Source organism: Dasypus novemcinctus, chromosome 6, assembly GCF_030445035.2.
Source record: "Dasypus novemcinctus isolate mDasNov1 chromosome 6, mDasNov1.1.hap2, whole genome shotgun sequence".
Lineage (NCBI taxonomy): Eukaryota > Metazoa > Chordata > Mammalia > Cingulata > Dasypodidae > Dasypus > Dasypus novemcinctus.
In genome coordinates, this window is record NC_080678.1 from 684,329 (window position 1) to 702,416 (window position 18,088).

General features: G+C 48.5%; 2 pseudogenes; one reads left to right on the forward strand and one right to left on the reverse strand.

Annotated features, from left to right (window-relative positions):
- LOC131278862 (acyl-coenzyme A synthetase ACSM1, mitochondrial-like) overlaps positions 1 to 6,746 on the reverse strand; it is a 136,903-nt pseudogene extending 130,157 nt beyond the window's left edge.
- Positions 6,745 to 16,692, forward strand: LOC101430274 (Golgi to ER traffic protein 4 homolog; annotated as a pseudogene).
- The last annotated feature ends 1,396 nt before the right edge of the window (positions 16,693 to 18,088 follow it).

Here is an 18,088-nt window from a genome sequence, read left to right on the forward strand (position 1 = left end):
AGGAGACTATGCACTGTCACGCTTGCACCCCCAGCCTCCAGCTGCTCCTGGAGTGCAGACCTCCTCCCTGCCCTGAGGAAGCCATCACAGGTGCCACTGGCACAGCTCTTCCTCTCTGTGTCACCTCTGCTGCTTAGTTAATAATTTTCATTACTTTGATTTGTTTTAAACTTGGCTTTGTCCAAGAGAATTTTGGTTGGGAGGCATAGATTTGATTGGCTGGTTATATATATATATATTTCTGGTAATAGTTAAGATACATGCATAGCTGATGAATTAATGCATTCTGGGCCCCTAAAGCCTGAGAACCACCCCCGTTGCCTCTGCCTTCCTTAGGCACCCTTGGAGCTGCGGCTGTCCCAGCAGGATGCTGGCAGGGTCAGTAGGAAGTGGTTTCTGGCAGGGCCTGTGTGCTGTACAGAGCAGCTCAGCCCTAACCACCATGTTCACTGCGAGGCAGACACTTCCATCCTCTTTTTGTGTCAATTCCTGTTGAGAGTCTGGCTGCCTGGGCTTCTGTATAGTGTGGTTTGAGAAGCTGCCTTCCCTCAGCTTCCTGCAGTTTGCCAGAGGAGATAAGGGTGCAGCACGTGCAGGACCTGGGGAGGAGCCACATGCACCTGCTGTCCCTCCATGCACTGCAGGAGCTGACAGTGGAGCCTGCCATTAAGGGAAGGCTTTGAGGATGCAGGGCCCCAGCTGACCCATGAAAAGGGGAGCCCAGCAGGAGCGAAGGAAGTGGGTCACTGAGATTTGTTGCTGCCCTCTGGTACCGGTGAGTGTGGGTGCACTATCCTTAGGGCCCCTTGCAGGCGGATGCTGCAAGTCCCCCCACCCTTTCATGCAGGCACCTCCACAAGGCAAGACTATGCTCCCAGTCTGTCCCTGGTCCCTTCTGCTGAGAACCAGTCTGCTTGGGGGGGGGGCACTGCCTGACTTCATACCTGTTGGCCATACAGTGCCCTCACATGGTACAGCACCCACCCTGCTGAGCACTAGAGCAGCGATGGGCACCATCAGTTCACTCAGGGCCAGTGTGCACAAAGACACTGGGTCCTGCGATACACCAGGGCAGTGGGAGGGACTCGCCCTCACCATGCTTCTAGGGAGCTGAGCGGGCCATGCCATGGCAGTCGCACACCTTGGGGGAGTGTTCCCGTTCTTGATAAAGGGTGTGTGTGCAGGTGTTGGCTTCAGTGAAGTGTGCACATGTCCTTGAGAACTTTTTTTTCCCCTGGGTAGGTTTTTTTTTTTCCTTCTTTATTTTCTTTTAAATGTTACATTTTAAAAAGTGAGGTCCCCATACACTCCCCACCCTACCCACCACTCCCCTCCCTTCCCCCATCAATAACCTCTTCCATCATCGTGACACATCCACTGCACCTGGCAAATACATTCTGGAGCACTGCTGCACCACATGGACAATGGTCCACACTGTAGTCCACACTCTCCCCCAGTCCCCCAGTGGGCCATGGCAGGACACACAATGTCCAGCATCCATCCCTGCAGCACTACCCAGGACAACTCCAAATCTTGAAAATGTCCCCACACCATATCTCTTCTTCCATCTCCCTACCATCAGCAGCCACCATGGCCAGCATCTCCACATCACTACTACAATTTCTTCCCTTACTACTCACAACACCAGCAGAACACCAGTAAGTTCACTCTAATCCATACTCTATTACTCTGTCCTGTGGACCCTGGGATGGTTATGTCCAGTCCCCCTCTACATCAAGAGGGGGCTTATATTCCACATGAGGAATATACACCTGAGAAACACCTGGGTTTCCATCTACCTTAGCTGTCTCTGGTACCCTCCTGAGGCGTGCATAAGAATCACCCCTCTGATGACCTCCCGACTCTTTTTTGGAGACTCATAGCCATATAAACTCACTTGTCCTTTCCATTTCCCACTTTTATCCAAAGTCAAAAAGCATTTCTTAACATCTGATATTACATGTAGACTGAGAAATTCTGCTGGTCTGAGTTGACCCCTTTATTCAAGGTCCTTTTCTAGTTACATTTTCAGCTGGTGCTCAATAGTAATCCCTCAGCACCAGGGAGGCTCATCCCCAGGAGTCATGTCCCATGCTGGGGGGAAGGCAATGCATCTACATGTGAGTTTGGCTTAGAAAGTGGCTTCTAGGGAGTGTGTGAGTGCTTTGTCATAGTGGGTTATATCATTGGGTGGAGACCCATACAATGAGAGCGAAGGTATACCCACATCCTGGAGAGGACTGATGTACTCAAACAAAGGGAATTGTATCTCTTGGGAGAATTGGTGGTTCCCAATGGGTTAGGGGAGTTATTGCTGATCCTGCCTGGTTGGGACAGGCTGCCTGTCCACGAGGTAAGTGACAGCGGAGCCCCAGTATCACACAGTCAGGTTAAACACACAGTAACCACTCTGGAGATGCAGGCTTGTGGCGTAGGTCTAGTTTATTGGGGAAGTGGTACAGTTTATATAGGCAGGGGTGGGGGCTTGAGGTGACGTTTCAAATAGGCTAAGGGGATTGGGATAATATGAAGCAGCTACTTGATTGGATGAGCGGGAAGGTGGCGAGGAAGAAGGGCAGTGCCGTTTATGATAGCCATTATATATGCTTAGCAGCCATTTTGGCTAGATGTTATTTGCTAGCAAGCTCAGCAACAGGGAGTCAAGTATGTCAAGCCGTCAACATTGGTGCAAGTATCTCTGAATATGGTCCTTCAAGTAATGAAGATTGATTGTCATGGTGGGCCCTGAGGGGAGGGGGAAAGAGATGTTGAACACATGGAACCAGTGTAACTGTGGGGCAATGGAAATCTTCCAGAAGATCATGCAATGATGGATATAAGACATGTTAAATCACACCAAAAATGTATAAAAGTTTATAGGCTAAATGTAAACCATAATGTCCTTGAGAACTTTATCTTTCCCACGTAGTCTCCAAAACCGTGTTCACCATGGTAAGTGTCAGGATGGGAGGTCATCTGGCTCTGGGAAGGTCCACGAGTGCCTGCACCTGGCCTTCTGCTCACCTTCTCTCTGCACCCCAGGTACATGTTGCAAGGCAAACCCTCTGAAGCCCGAGAGCTCATGTACTCAGGAGAGCTGCTGTTTTTCAGTCATCGACAGGTATGCACACTGCTTCCTCCTGTCCATGAGTCCGCCGGATCCAGGCACACTGGGACATGGCTGCATCTGCCACAGTGCAGAGGTGCTGTCCTCAGGGATGGCTCCTGGGTCCCTGCGTGGGCCCCGATTGAGGACAAGAAGCATTCAGGCTGCACTGCTGAGTGACATCGGGGCTCAGGGTGGACCTAGTGTCAGTCTGTTTGCAAGCCCCCACCCACCTCGGGGACCTAAGCATGCTGCCCCACTCCCTTGCCATATCTGAGAACCTGCTGGAACTGCCCCAACTGTGGCTGTCATTGGTTTGCCTGTGTTTGTAACAAAACAGTGCTGCAGACTTGTCCATGCTGGTCTTGGAGTCACTGGAGAAGGCAGAAGTCCATGTGACCAACGAGCTCTTAGGTGAGGCTCTCTCCTCAGGCCCTCCACCTGCACCTCCTCCTGTGGTGCTGGCCCAGGCATGCCAGCTTGTGGGACCTTGAAGGCTGGTGACTGGGCAGTGCCCCCAGCCTGGAAGCTGCCAGTCCGTTTGACTTGTCTGACACTTTGCTGGGTCACAGTCCCTGCTGGCTGGTGAGGAAGGCTCCCAATTTGTCCCAGAGCTTGGCCGGTGGCCAGGCTGGTGTAGTTGGCAGGCAGCTGGGGGACCTTTCTGCAGCTGCCCAAAAGGAAGATCTGAGATGGCCTCCTGGTCCATGCACACACCTGGAGACTCGGGCAAAGAGAGGAGAGGAAGGAGGCTGTGCTCTAGATGCTCTAGACCGCCAGTCTGAAGCGCCACTTCCCAGTGCCCTCCTGGGCTTCCTTCCCTCCGAGGTGCAGCTCCACCAGAGCTCAGCTCCCACCAGGCCTGAGCAGGAGCAGGGGGTGCCCATCCTCCTCAGGCCTGGTACAGCACGTGCCTGCCCTGAAGCAGAGGGTCCACTGAGGACACCCACACTGTATGCAGGCTGAGGGAGCACAGGCACACTGGGGACATGTGGGCACACTGGGGATGTGAGCATGCCAGGGGCACAGGGCATGCTGGGACATGGGTCACACAATGGATACATGGGCATGCCGGGGACAAACATGGGGTGCTCTGGACACATGGGCATGATGCCATTTCCCAGCTGTCTTTCAAAGTTAAATTTTCACTGTTTTTAATAATTTTTTTGGATGAGCCCTTCAAAGACTTCCCCGGCCCGCGGGACGGCAACGGAGACCCGAAACCTGCCGAGAAAGAATGGTGGGACAAGAGACACAAAGAATGACAGCAAGACAGGGTTCTGATCAAACTGCAACTTCATTAAAGGGGGCAAAGTATATATATCCTCGGGTGGGGGAGGAGCGGGGAGTGAGGTAGTGGAGGCTAAGGATTGGTTGTTGCTGTCGACAGGGTGGGAGGCAGACCTTAGTTTCACGCCTTGTGCCTGCACACTATCTTATCAGCCTGGGCAGTGGCGGGAAACGGAGAACAAAGGAGCAGGGAGGGAGAAGAACAAGGAAGTGGGCTCTGCTCTGGTGGCCATGTTGCCGGAACTCAGTGTATACTCGTATAGACTGCTCCCAACAAAAGACCTCTACTGTTCTTCGAGTAAGGGTCTACGTTTGTGCTGTTTCTAGAAAACCTGGCAAAACTCTTTAGTTTGATGGACCCCAATTCTCCCGAGCATGTGGCCTTCGTGTCTCGAGCCCTGAAGTGGTCCAGCAGAGGGTCAGGGAAGCTAGGCCACCCCTGACTGCACCAGCTCCTGGCCCTCACCCTGTGGAAAGGTGAACTGGGGCTGCCAGGTAGGTGCAGGGAGTGCAGGCGGGCCACCAGGTGAGGTGTGGGGGCTGCCAGGTAGGTACTCGGGGGCCACCAGTAGGGTGTGGGGGCTGCCAGGTGAGGTGTGGGGCCCACCAGGCAGGTGCATGGGCCATCAGGAGAGATCATGGGGACTGCCAGGTAGGTGCACGGGGGCCACTAGTTGGGGTGCAGGGGCCGTTAGGCAGGTGCACAGGCTGTTAGGAGGGATCATGGGGGCTGCCAGGCTGGTGCACAGGTCACCAGGTGGGGCCCTAGAGCTCCTGAGACCAGGAGCATGGAGTCCCACTGGACCCTTGGAGTAGTTGGCCCAAGAGTGGCATAGTAGCACCAGATCCTAGAGGGTCTGGGACTGGCCAAAGGGCAGGACCCCATGTACCTGGCTGCCATGTGTCCCCCCCCATGGTGCCATCTGCTTCACCCCCCTGGTCAGTTGACATCCTCAGCTGAGGTGGTATGAGGGGAGGCGTTGTCTCTAGTGAGATGGGCATGCTTGCTCTTGGAAGGAGAGCTGCCTCTGGGTTACATGAAGCCCCTCCAGGTCCTCCTTGCACCCTCTTGCTGTCTGCCCCAGGTCCTCTGGAAAACCGCCCCCCTCCCCCCGACTGGGGTTCCGGTGGCACTGAGCTTGCTCTCCTCACACCGCGGGCTTTACTGATTGAGCCTGGGGTGGGGCTCAGTCAATGAGGCAATGGGCCATATGTGTTGTTTACTCTGGCTGGTGCACTTGGCTCCAGATCTGTGGCTTAGGGCCAGGAAAAGGTCCTCAAACATTTGCTGTTCCTTCCAGCAGGCTTCTAGAAAATCCTTTCTCGAGGAGTCCACGTGGTCTGTGGTTCTGTCACTGTAAGAGCAGCTCAGTCATGGAGTTACACACAGCCTTGCCAGGCTCCTGTGCCCCTGCGTGCCGTCCCTGAGCTCACCGAGCTCCGCCTTGGGGAGGCAGGTGCACTGGGGAGCTTTGTGGCTGGACAGTGGCAGCAGAGGAGGCAGAGCTCGCTAGCCAGGACACGGGGACCTGGAAGGTCTGGGCTCAAGGACGTTCCTCAGGAGATCAGGCCAAGTTGCTCCGGGCACCAGGATCCAGGCAGCGGCTCCTCGTGGAGTAACTGTGCTCTGCCAAGTGATGTGACAAGTGGTGGAGCTTCGTGTTGGCCACAAGTCGTAACCCTGGAGTCCCTGTGCTCCCCTTCCCTCCACTCATCCCCTCGGCAAACAACGCAGCCCCGGCCAGCCCCTGGTGCCTGGGCCTCAGGAGGGACCGGCTGCTCCCAGAGGGCTGAGCTGGGCTCCTGCCAACCCTCCTTGCGAGCTCTGCCTGCTTGAGCTGCTATGTGCCTTGTCCCTGTCCCTCTGACGGCAGGAGACTAGAGTTCTCTGAACCCGAGGCACCTTTCCCCTTAGTCTCAGGGAGCTGAGAATGGGAACCACTTGTGAGATCCAAGCAGGGTTCAGAGACTGGAAAGACGGGAAGGCCAGGGGAGCTCCGCAGAGCCCTCTGGCTGACTCGTCCTCAGCTCCTCTTCCAGAAAAGACCGAGACTTGCTGAGAGCAGCCAGCATCCTGAAGCCACATCTCTGACTGCCGGGATCACCCCTCCCCTCAGGCGCCTTCATGACCTGAAGAATTCTGCCCAAGCGCCTCCTTCTCGGGCTCCCTCCCTGCAGCCCTTCCAGTAGGTCCCTGCCACTCCGTGTGCTCCCTGTCTTTCCTTAAAGGCTTTTGCTGCCACTGCGGCTGATGGGTTGACTCACTCGTCCATCCTCTGTCCCGCCCCAGAGCACCCATCTCTACTGTGCGCTGTTCCTGAGGAGTGGGAAGCTGCCGATGAACGGCCATGGCCCGTGGGCATGAGTGAGTGGCAGGTGTCGATGGAAGGCTGAGTGTGCTGCAGCTGCAAGGTGACGCGGCGGGGCAGCCTTCCCCTTTTAGGAGTTAGTTTGGTGCTTTCGCAGCGAGGTCGACATTTTCGTGGCCCAGGCGGTCCTCCAGTAGGTATTCCTGTGGACTTTGGGCATCCTTAACGCCACGCGGGTCCCTGCTGCAGGCTCGGAGCAGCCACTCAGAGCTGACCCAGGCGTTCTGGAGGTGGAGCTCGGGGTTTTGCAGCAGGCCTCAGTAGCTGACGCAGCGCTGGGGGGGAGACAGACGTCTCCTGCTCCCAGCATCCTGTGCCGTTGGAATGCTCCAGCACATTTTTCGGTCTGAATTGAGCACTAAAAAGAGTGCACTGTAACGTTCTGAATTTTACATAGCTTATTTCTTGTTCAGGGCAACTTATCTTTTATAGGAAACCTGTTTAATGAACTTTAAGAAGTTTTGAATTATGCAGTGAGCATCCTTGCAGAGGCTGTTTACGTGCCCCACTTCGCAGGTGCTGTTAGGCCCGTGAACATTTTATCTCCCCAGTGGGGTGGTGCCCTGCAGTCATCTGGGGCCGGCTCGTTCACCTCTGGTGGAACCTGCTCCCCCATCCCCTGTTCCTGCCGTGGCTTCTTTGTCCTTTTCACTTTCCTTTCAGGCACGTGGCCATTTCACGTGCCGGGCAGAGCCCTTCTCATGCTCAGCCTCTTCCTCACAGGGGTCAGCCTGCCTCACCTCCTGAGCTCTCTGTGGTTTGCAAACTTTAGCCTTTCCTCCTTTTCTGATGAAAAACTTCATACCTGATCAGGTTTATTTCTTTCCAGAAGAAACCATGGTTTGGCAATCTGGATGTGGAATTTGAAGCAGGGCTTGTGGCAGAATGCAGTCCTTTACTGTAAAGCTCCAGATCTCTGCCGCAGAGCTGTTTGCTGCTGAGTCTCTGGCTTTAAAAATGAAAAATAGCTGGGGAGCCCATGTGGTCCTGTGGTTGAGCACCAGCTTCCCACATACGAGTCCCGGGTTCAATCCCCAGCCCCGATACCAAGAAAAGAAAGAAAAGAAAAGAAGAAAAGAAAAGAAAAGAAAGATTATTTAAAATCTGTAACTCACTGACCCTGTTCAGACATTTCCCTGGGCTGAACTTGGGCTGCTTCTAAATCATTACATCTACTGACCTTTCTCTGTGCCTTGGGGGCGGGGGTATCTGGAGGACAGCTGTGGGCACATGCCTGGGCTCTCCACATCGGGACCTGCTGTTCTTCTGCAGGCACCTGCCTGAGAGGTGGAAGCAGGTGTGCAGGGAAAGTGGAGGCTTTGGCTGCATGGATGAGGCAGAGGGGCTGCCGTGTATTGACCTTGGACGGCAGGTGGCTCAGGCCCACCTGGCTCTGCTGGGAGTTGTGGAAGCTCCCTGGGCTGCTGTGCAGGTGGAGCCCCTCGCCCAGGCACTGGCCTGCAGCTGTGGGCCTCTGTGGTGGCCCCAGATCCCTGATGCGCCTGCTGTGCCGTGGGAGCCAAGCTGCTGCCTTCGTGTTTCCGCTTAGGAGGTGTTCTCCTTTCCAGGTTTCTCTGTTTGAAAAACAAAAACAGCGCGTCGGTGGTGTTCACGACGTACACACAGAAACACCCATCCATCGAGGACGGGCCTCCTTTCGTGCAGCCTCTGCTTAATTTCATCTGGTTCCTGCTGTTGGCTGTGGAGGGGTAAATTTTATTTGCGTGTGTGTGGTTTTCCTAGTTGGGTTTAATTTGTTTAATTGGAGGCAAAATTGTCTTCACCGTTTTCTTTTGTTTCAGAGGCAAGCTGACCGTGCTGTGTGACCGTGCTGTGTGAGCAGTACCGGCCGTCCCTCAGGAGAGACCCCATGTACAGCGAGGTGAGCACGGCGCAGGGTCGCCTTGGGCTCTCCGGGGCGGAACGGCAGGGCCTGGAGCGGGGGCAGGTGGGGGGTGCGGGGGCTGAGCGCGCCGCGGGCCCAGTGACGCTGCCCTTGCTTCCCTAGTACCTCGACAGGACAGGACAGCTCTTCTTCGGCGTGCCGCCCAAGCAGACTTCTTCCTACGGAGGCCTGCTAGGTAAGCCCGGGGCAGGGGGCTCCAGGGCCGGGGTTGTGCAGGGGAGGACGCAGCCCCCACCGGCTGGAGGCGCCTGGCTCCTGGCAGCGCTCCTGCCTCCCTGGCTCAGCCCGGCCTCTGCTGCCGTCGCTCATCACTGTCCCCAGGGCGAGGGACAGCCTGGTCACCCCTCGCCTGGACACGGCGTTGAGGTCAGGCTCCTGAGCCTGCCCTCCGAGCCTCAGCCCTACCCAGGTCCCGTGGTTCTGTCGGCCCCCGGGGGCCCGGCCCCGGCGCCGTCCCACCCCCTGGGCTGGTCTCCAGCCGCGCCACCCTGGGTTCACTTGCCTTCTCTTGGGTTCTGTTCTCAAGACCAGCTAGTTCCTCACAAGGGCAGGAACCAGGACAGTCCTTGTTTAAAACTGGTCTTTTTTTCTTTATTTTCATATGTTTTAAATTTTGTTTTCTAAATAGGAATCATTCATAGTTCAAAGTTCAAAAAAGTTGCCCTCCTGCCCTGCCCCTCCCCACAGCCTGGCCCTGGCCTGGCAGCGTGGATGTTTCTTTTGCTTCTGTGCTGCTACGTCACACTCACACAGAGCCCCTGTGCTCTGCATGAGTGGAGCCATGCTGGGCACACTGTTCTGCTTCCCATTTTAAAAACTATTTATCGAAGTATATCACTCATACATGAATATACATAAGCAATAAGTATGAAGTTAAAGTTGTGAACTTGACAAAATAAACATGCATAACATCATGCAGGCTCCCATACGTCACCCCCACACATCATCCCACCACCAGTACCTTGCATTATTGTAAAACAATTGTAACAAACTATGAAAGCATCTTCAAAGAATTACTGCTAACTATAGTCCGTGTCTTACATGTGCATTTTTCCCCCAACCCATCCTTTTTTTTTGGTTCATAAATGATATAATTCATCTAAAGTGTGCAGTCAGTGGCATTTGGTGTAATCACTGAGTTGTGCATTATCACTTAATACAAAAGCATTTTCATTTAAAAAGAAAACAAAAAACAAAAACACCCACTATCATCCTCATGTATTAGTGCTGCTAATTACAAACCCTGTGATATGCTTTCCATATTTCTATTCATTTCCAAACAACTTTTTACCAATTCTGTACAGATTAAACCTCAGCTTTCCATTCTCTAACACATTCTATTCCGTGTTGACTTACATCCTAGCTTAATTCCATGACTTTGCTCAAAATATTTAGTTCATTATAATGAAGTCATACAATATCCTTTTGTGTGTGGCTTGCTTCACTCAACATAATGTCCTCCAGGTTCTTATGTGTTGTCATATGATTTATGACTTCATATATTCTTGCAGCTCCAAAGTATTCCATTGTTTGTTTACAACACTCTTTTTCCATTCATTGGTTGATGGACACCTGGGTTGTTCCATCGTTTGGCAATCATGAATAATACCACTGTGAACATCAGTATTCAGACATTTTTTCTTGTCACTGCTCTCAGTTCTTCTGGGTATATGTCCAGTAGTGGTATCGCCAGGTCATGTGGCAAGTCTATATTCAACTTCTTTAGGAGCTGCCGAACAGTCTTCTACAGAGGCTGTACCATTCTGCATTCCCACCAACAGTGAGTAAGTGTTCCTATCTCTCCACATCCTCTCCAACGCTTCAAGTTCTCTGTCTTTTTAATAGTGGCCATTCTGTTGGAGTGAGGTGATACTGAAGCTTTGATTTGTATTTCCCTATTTGCTAGTGAAGTTGAATATTTTTTCATGTGTTTTTTCACCATTTGTATTTCTTCTTTGGACATCTGTCTATTCAAGTTATTACCCATTTAAAAATAATAATTTATTGAAGTATATCACTCAAACATAAACATACATAAACAATAAGTTTATAGTAATAGTTGTGAAATAACCAAACATGTATAACATCATACAGGACTCTCACACCTCACCCTACCCTCAATACCTTGCATTGTTGTTAGACCTTTTAACTAATGATTGAAGAGCATTGTCAAAATATTACTGCTAATCAAAGTATTTTCCCCCAACCTACCCTATTATTATTATTATCTTTATATCATTTATATATGAATATACATAAACAATAAATGTATAGTAAAAGTTGTGAACCTATGAAGCAAACATGCATAACATCATACAGGGGTCCTATACATCGACCCTCCACCTCTTACTAGTAGTCATAGTCCTTATCTTATATTTGGTGTGTTTTTCTCCTAAACCCCCCATTATTTTTAAATATATTTTTATGACAGAAGTTGTAAACTTATAAAACAATCATGCACAGGTACAGAATTCCCAAACAACACCTTCTCTATCAACACAGCACACCGTGGTAGAACATTTATTACAGATAAGACCATCTGATTGTTACCACATCGTTAGTGTACATTTGGCTCACATTTTCCCTATTGCCCCATTATCAACACAGTATATCTTTGGCATAGATGCAAGAATATTATATTATTACTACCAACCACAGTCCCTAGGTCACTCCAGCTGTATTTTTCCCATTCTTCTCCACATTCCCACCACCCTGCAATAGTGTTGCACACTTGCACTTGCTAACAAAGGACAGTCTTGCAGCTATACCATCAACCACAATTCTCATTCACCTCTGGGTTTACTCTGTTATTCAGTTCCTACATTATTCTCTAGCTTTCTGTCATTTGGCTTTTACATCCCTGGACTACCATTTTCAGCCACCTCCCCATTTATAAACTAGCTGTTAATCACTATTTGTTACCATCCTCTCTATACATTTCCACACTTTTATTGTAAAGCTAATTGAAACTTCTACATACATTAAACATCAGCAGTCCATTTCAGTCCTCCTCTTTTCTCCTTTAAGAATCCACTTAGGTCTTGAAGATATTTTCCAACAATTTATTCTAGAAGTTTTACAGTTCTTGCTTTTATTTTTAGGTTTTTGATCCATTTTGGAGTTAACTTTTGGATAAGGTGTAAGATAGGGATCCTCTTTCAGCTATGGATATCTAGTTCTTTGAGCCCCATTTGTTGAATGGACTGTTCTGCCTGAGCTGTGTGGGTTTGACAGACTAGTCAAAAATCACTTGGCCATACATGTGAGGGTCTGTTTCTAAACAGTCGATTTGGTTCCATTGATCTATGTGTCTGTCCTTATGCCAGTACCATGCTATTCTTACCACTGTAGCTAGGTAATATGACTTAAAGTTTGGAGATGAGGGTTCACTTTTCTGTTTTATGATGTTTCTGGCTATTCAGGACTCCTTATTCTTCCAAATAAATTTGATAATTGTGTTTTTAATTTTAAAAAATGCTGTTGGAGTTTTTATTGGGATTACATTGAATTTATATAACAATTTGAGTAGAATTGACATCTTAATAATATTTAGTCTTCCTATCTGTGAGCATGGAATGTTCTTCCAGTTATTTAGGCTTTTAAATTTTCTTTTAACATTGAGTAGCAGTTTTCTGAATACAAGTGCTTTACATTGTTGTTTAAGTTTATTCCTGACTATTTGAGTTTTATCTGTCGTATTTTATTTTCACCACTCTTTTGATAATTTTAGTTATTTTATTAATCTAATCTTCATTTCTAGACTGTCTTCCATGCCTCTCTCTCCTGTCTTTTCTTTTCAGGCACATCCTTTAGTATTTTCTGAAAATCTGGTCTCTTGCTTAGAAATTCTCAGTTTCTGTTTATCTGTGAATGTTCTAATCTCGTCCTCATTTTTGAAAGACAGTCTTGCTGGATATAAGATTCTTGGCTAGAAGTTTTTCTCTTGTAATATCTTAAATGTATCAGACAACTGTCTTCTTGCCTGCATGGTTTCTGGTGAGAAATCAGCACTTAATCTTACTGGGCATCCCTTATATGTTATGTATTGCTTTTCTTTTGCTGTTCTCAAATTCTCTGTCTTTGGCATTTGACATTCTGATGAATATGTTTCTGGGAGTTGGTCTATTTGGATTTTTTTCTAATCGGGGTATGCTGTGCTTCCTCGACAGAGATATCTATGTCCTTCAGTAGGGTTGGGAAGTTTTCTACCATTATTTCTTCACATATACCTTCTGCCCCTTTTCCCTTCTCTTCTCCTTCTGGGACACCCATGATACACATGTTTGCATGGCTTTTGCTGTCATTTAGTTCCCTGAGACCCTGTTCAATTTTTTTCATTCTTCATCTGTTCTTTTATATGTTCATTTCAGAGGCCATTTCTTCAAGCTCACTAATCCTTTCTTCTGCCTCCTCAAATCAGCTATTATATGATTCCAATGTATTTTTAATTTCATTTACTGTGCCTTTAATTCCCATAAGATCTGGTATTTTTCTATGCATGCTCTCAAATTCTTCTCTGTAACCATTCAGTGTCTTTTTAATATCCTTAATCTTTTTAGCCATCTCAATGAATTTGTTAAGGAGATTTGTTTGAACATCTATGATTAGTTGTCTCAACTCCTTTATGTCATCTGGAGGCTTATCTTGTTCCTTTAACTGGGCCATATCTTTTGTTTCTTGGTGTGGATTATAATCTTCTAGTTGGTGTCTTCACATCTGGCTTACTAGGATATTTATTCTGGGTGCAGTTTCTCTTTTTATTTTAGGGCTTCTTGCCCTTTCTCCCTTGTTGTTTGTGAAGTAGGAGCCAAGGTTGTAATTGGTGCTATAGACTGTGGAGGCTTAAGCTGTTCTCCTTGCCAGGAACCAGTGAAGCTTCTTCCATCTTTCTCCTCTGCCAGGGGTAGGGACAGAGTCACAGCTGTGTGGAATAATCCAGGTCATACAGGCCTAGACTGTAGTTACCCAGAGAGACTGATGAAGCTTCATGTCCATTTCTCCCCTGTCTGGGGCAGGGATGGAGCTGCAGGTGTGGCAGCAATCTATGCAGTGGGGGATCAAGATGACTACAGTTGCCCTGGTACACTTCCGCTTATTCAGTCTGTGCCAGCCAAATATACCTGCAGTTACTGGATAGGCTGGTGCAGGGCTCGCCAGCCTACTCTCTGCCAGAGGTGGGGCTGAAGCTTAGGCTCGAGCTGCAGGCCAATCTGGGTGGAAGAAACTGGTCTCTACTGATTTTCAGTCAGCCCGGCTTCCCCTCATGCTGGGGGCAGAGTAAAAATGGTGGCCACCGGCTTCTCTCCAACCTGAACAGGTTCAAACTTTACCTCTTCTCAGGGTTATACTTTAGCCAGCTGAATTTACTAATCAGTGGCTGGAATTGGTGGCCAGTCATAATTTCCCCATTTTGGGGAAATGTAGGTTCAAATTCCAGCCACAAAACAGCTCCTGAGTTGGCTTGCACCACCAGAGTAGGATAATCACCAGCTTCTGTGGTGTGGCCTGTATTTTCCCGGAGAGGCTGGCACAGGTTTCCCAGCTTCCTTCCTCCTGGAGGTAGGGCTGGGGCTTAGGCTAGAACTGCAATCTTATCTGGATGGAGGAAGCTGGTCCCTACCAGCACTGTGATTTTCAGTCTTCCCTGCGTCCCCTCGTGCCAAGGGTAAAGTTAAAATGGCAGCTACTGGCCTCTTTCTGACTTGGACAGGTTAAATTTTAGCTGTTCTTAGGATTATAGTTTAGCCTGCTGAATTTACTCATCCATAGCCAAATTCAGAGCCCAACTGTCTCTTCCTCCCCCATATTTGGGCAGTGGACCTTCCTATTCCAGTCACAGAACAGCTCCTGAGGCAGCCAGGCACTGGCCTCAGTGGTGTGGAGTGCTCTACTTATGAATATTCTCTGCAGATGGGCAGTCTCCTCCTTCCATTCTTTCAAGGATATTGTAGGATGCTCTTTTGGTCTCCCTAGCACAGTTTTTAAATCACAGTGTTGCCATTGTGATTCTTCTATTTTGCCCCTCCCTCTCTGGGCAGTGTCCAGCCTTCCTTTGGTGTCCTAAACCCTAGACAACTTCTTCCCAGGCCGTTTCTGCCCTTCCTCCAGCAGTTCTGAGAAAAGAGAGTCCCATGGATCTCTATTCCACCTTCCCATTGCTTATTTTATTTGCATATTCTCTTCTTTTCTTTGTCAGTCTAGCTGAGGGCTTATCAGTTTCATTAATCTTCTCAAAGACTTTTGAGACTTTTGGTTTTGTTAATTTTCTATAGTTTTTTGGTTCTCAATTTAATTTATTTCTCCTCTAAGCTTTATTATTTCTTTCTTTCTACTTGCTTTGAGATGGGTTTGTTGTCATTCTATTTTCTGCAATTCAGTTTGATCTTTGATTTTAGCTCTTTCTTCTTTTTTGAAACAGGCATTTATGGCTATAAATTTCCTCTCAGCACTACCTTCACTGTATATCATAAGTTTTGATTATTTTTATTCTTGTTTTCATTCCTCTCAAGCTATCTACTCATTTCATTCCCAGTTTCTTCTTTGACACACTGATTGTTTAGGAGTGTAGTGTTTAGCTTCCAAATGTTTGCAAATTTTCTACTTTTCTGCCTATTATAGATTTCCATTTCATTCCATTAGAGAATGTGCTTGTTATAATCTCAATCTTGTTAAATTTATTGAGAGCTGTATTTTGGCTCAACATACAGTGTATCCTGGAGAAAGATCCATGAGCACTTGAGAAGAATGTATAACCCGCTGATTTGGGGTGCAGTGTTCTATATTTATCTGTCAGGTCCAGCTTGTTTTTCATATTGTTCAAGTTCTCTGTTTCCTTATTGATCTTTTGTCTAGTTATTCTATTTATTGATGAGTGGCAAATTGGAGTTTCCACTATTTTAGAGACATCTGTTACTTTCAGTTTTCCCAGAGTTTGCCCCATGTATTTTGGAGGCACCCTGACTAGGTGCATAGATATTTATGACTGTTACTTCTTCCTGGTGTATTGGACCTTTTATTAATATATAATGGCCTTCTGCATCTCATGGCTTTTTTACATATAAGGTCTGTTTTGTCTGACACCAGTAAAGCTACCCCTGCTCTCTTTTGGTTGCTATTTACATGAAGTACCTTTTTCCAGCCTTTCACTTTCAGTTTGTTTGCATCCTTGGGTCTAAGGTGAGTCTCCTGCAGACAGTATATGGATGGCTCAAGTTTTCTTATCCATTCTGTCAGCCTTTGTCATTTGACTAGGGAGTTTAATCCATTAACATTCATTGTTATTATGAATTATAACATTCATTGCTATTATGAATGTTAATGTTAATGAAATGGTTGAAGGCATTGCTTCAACAATTTTATCCTTGGCTTTCATATGTCATATTTTATTTTTGTCCATCTTTTTACCTTTTTGGTTACCCTTTTCAGCTGGTCTTCACTTCTGCACTCTCCTCCAAACCTCTCTTTCATTTTGTCTTTTCTGGCTGCAGAACTACTTCAGTGTTTTCTGCAGAGCCAGATTCTTGTTTATGAGCTCTTATAGTTTCTGTTCATATGTGAAGTCATCTCTTCACAGCACCATTTGCAGGCTCTTCTGGCTCTTCCTGTCCATCTGCATCCTGGCCCTTACTGGTGGGCATTTCTGTGGCTACCAGATACATTTCCTTTGAAAACAGTTCTTGGCTGTGGAACTGCTGGGCCCAGAGTCTGTTCATGGGAAAGAATTTTGCCCCATCTGCCAAAAAGTCTCAGAAGTTGGCCTGGCAGGAAGCCAGGAGAGAGGCCCTGATGCCACCATGCGCCTTTCCTTACAGGGAACCTCCTGAGCAGCCTCATGGGCTCCTCGGAGCAGGAGGAGGGCAAGGAGAACACGGACAACAGCAGCCCCATTGAGCTCGACTGAAGCCATCTGCTCCAACTGCGTAGAGATGCCCCGGGAACTGCAGGGCAGTTTCAGAACACGAGGCCTGCGGCCAGTTTCCAGCAAGAGGGGCTCTTCACCTAAAGCCAGCATAGCCGGTGTCCCTGTGTCTGGTCTGTTATTTATGTGAGGGTGGCCGAGGGCCGCCCGGCCTGCCTGTCGCTGTGCTGACCGGGACCTGGGATCGAGCATGACCCTGGCTCCCAGTGGCCTCCCCAGTGTCCTCACTCATATTAATGCCTAATAAAGCACAGGTCTTGCTGCGACAGCACACTTGCCCATCCTGGTTTCTGGTCTCCTACGGGCAGGGTGAGGGGCACCACAACCTGTGCCATCCGGTGAATGGGGAGGCGGCACAGCTTCACCTTTGGTGCCTGGCGCCTGTGGGCAGGGAAAGCAAGCGCCAACCAAGTTGGGCCTCTGCAGTCTTGCAGATGACCAATTTTGTGTGTTCATCTCATTTTTGTGTCTGCAATCATGCCGCTGTCCCTTCAGTGTCCGCTGAGGGCAGCCGGCCCTGCCCAGCCACCCTGGGGTGGATGGAGCAGCATGTGCCCAAGGCTTGTCCCAGCAGCTTCCTGTGTGGCCATCAAGCTTGGCTCTGGCCACTGTCCCACATGCACCCCACAGGGTCACCCACTCTGAGCAGAGTGTGCCAAGGCATGCTGTTTGCAAATACCACATTGCCACTTTTGAAATGTCATTTTTGGAAAAGGGATACTGTGGGACTTTACATTTCTTTCATAATGCAATATTTATATTTATTAGGCAATTGATTCCTTTGACCTGACATTTTAGGTTTTAACCAAATAACCAGTCCAGGAACGAGCAAATCTGCCCTTCATCACAGAGGCTCTACCAGATGTTACCAGTATAATTACAAAAGGGGGAAACACTTCATTTTTGCACAGTTAAAATAAAAGTTGTAGATTAATACACAGTGATCATGCATGGGAAGGAGGGAAATTTAAAGGAAAGTTTTATGTTAATTGTTACATTTAAATAAATACATTTATGGAGCTGGACTCAGATGTGATCTCTGTTCACAAGCCTTTCCTGTTACTTTACCAGAATTGTAGTTGGTGCTGGGGTTTAATATATACCCAGAGGATCTGAATCTCTGGACTGACCATATGATAGCCAGGCCCTGAGCCTCAACAGACTTCAGCCCCACACTCTGGTTTGTTGGACTTACCCCACTCAGCTAACATGGAGTTGAAGAAGGTCAACCACCACACCAGGGAGCCAAGAGTGCCTACAACTGAAACCAGGAGGATTGCATACAGCATCCATGTGGAATCTAAGCCCCCTCTTGATATAGATGTGGAGTGGACACAACCATTCCAAGGCCCACAGAATGGAGGAATAGATATGGATGAGAGTGGACTTACTGATATTCTCTTCATGAACCATTGTGATTAGTAATCGAAGAAAATGTGGCACTGGTGTGGAGAAAGTGGCCATAGTGGCTGCTGGGTGTGGGGAATGGGAGGAGGAGA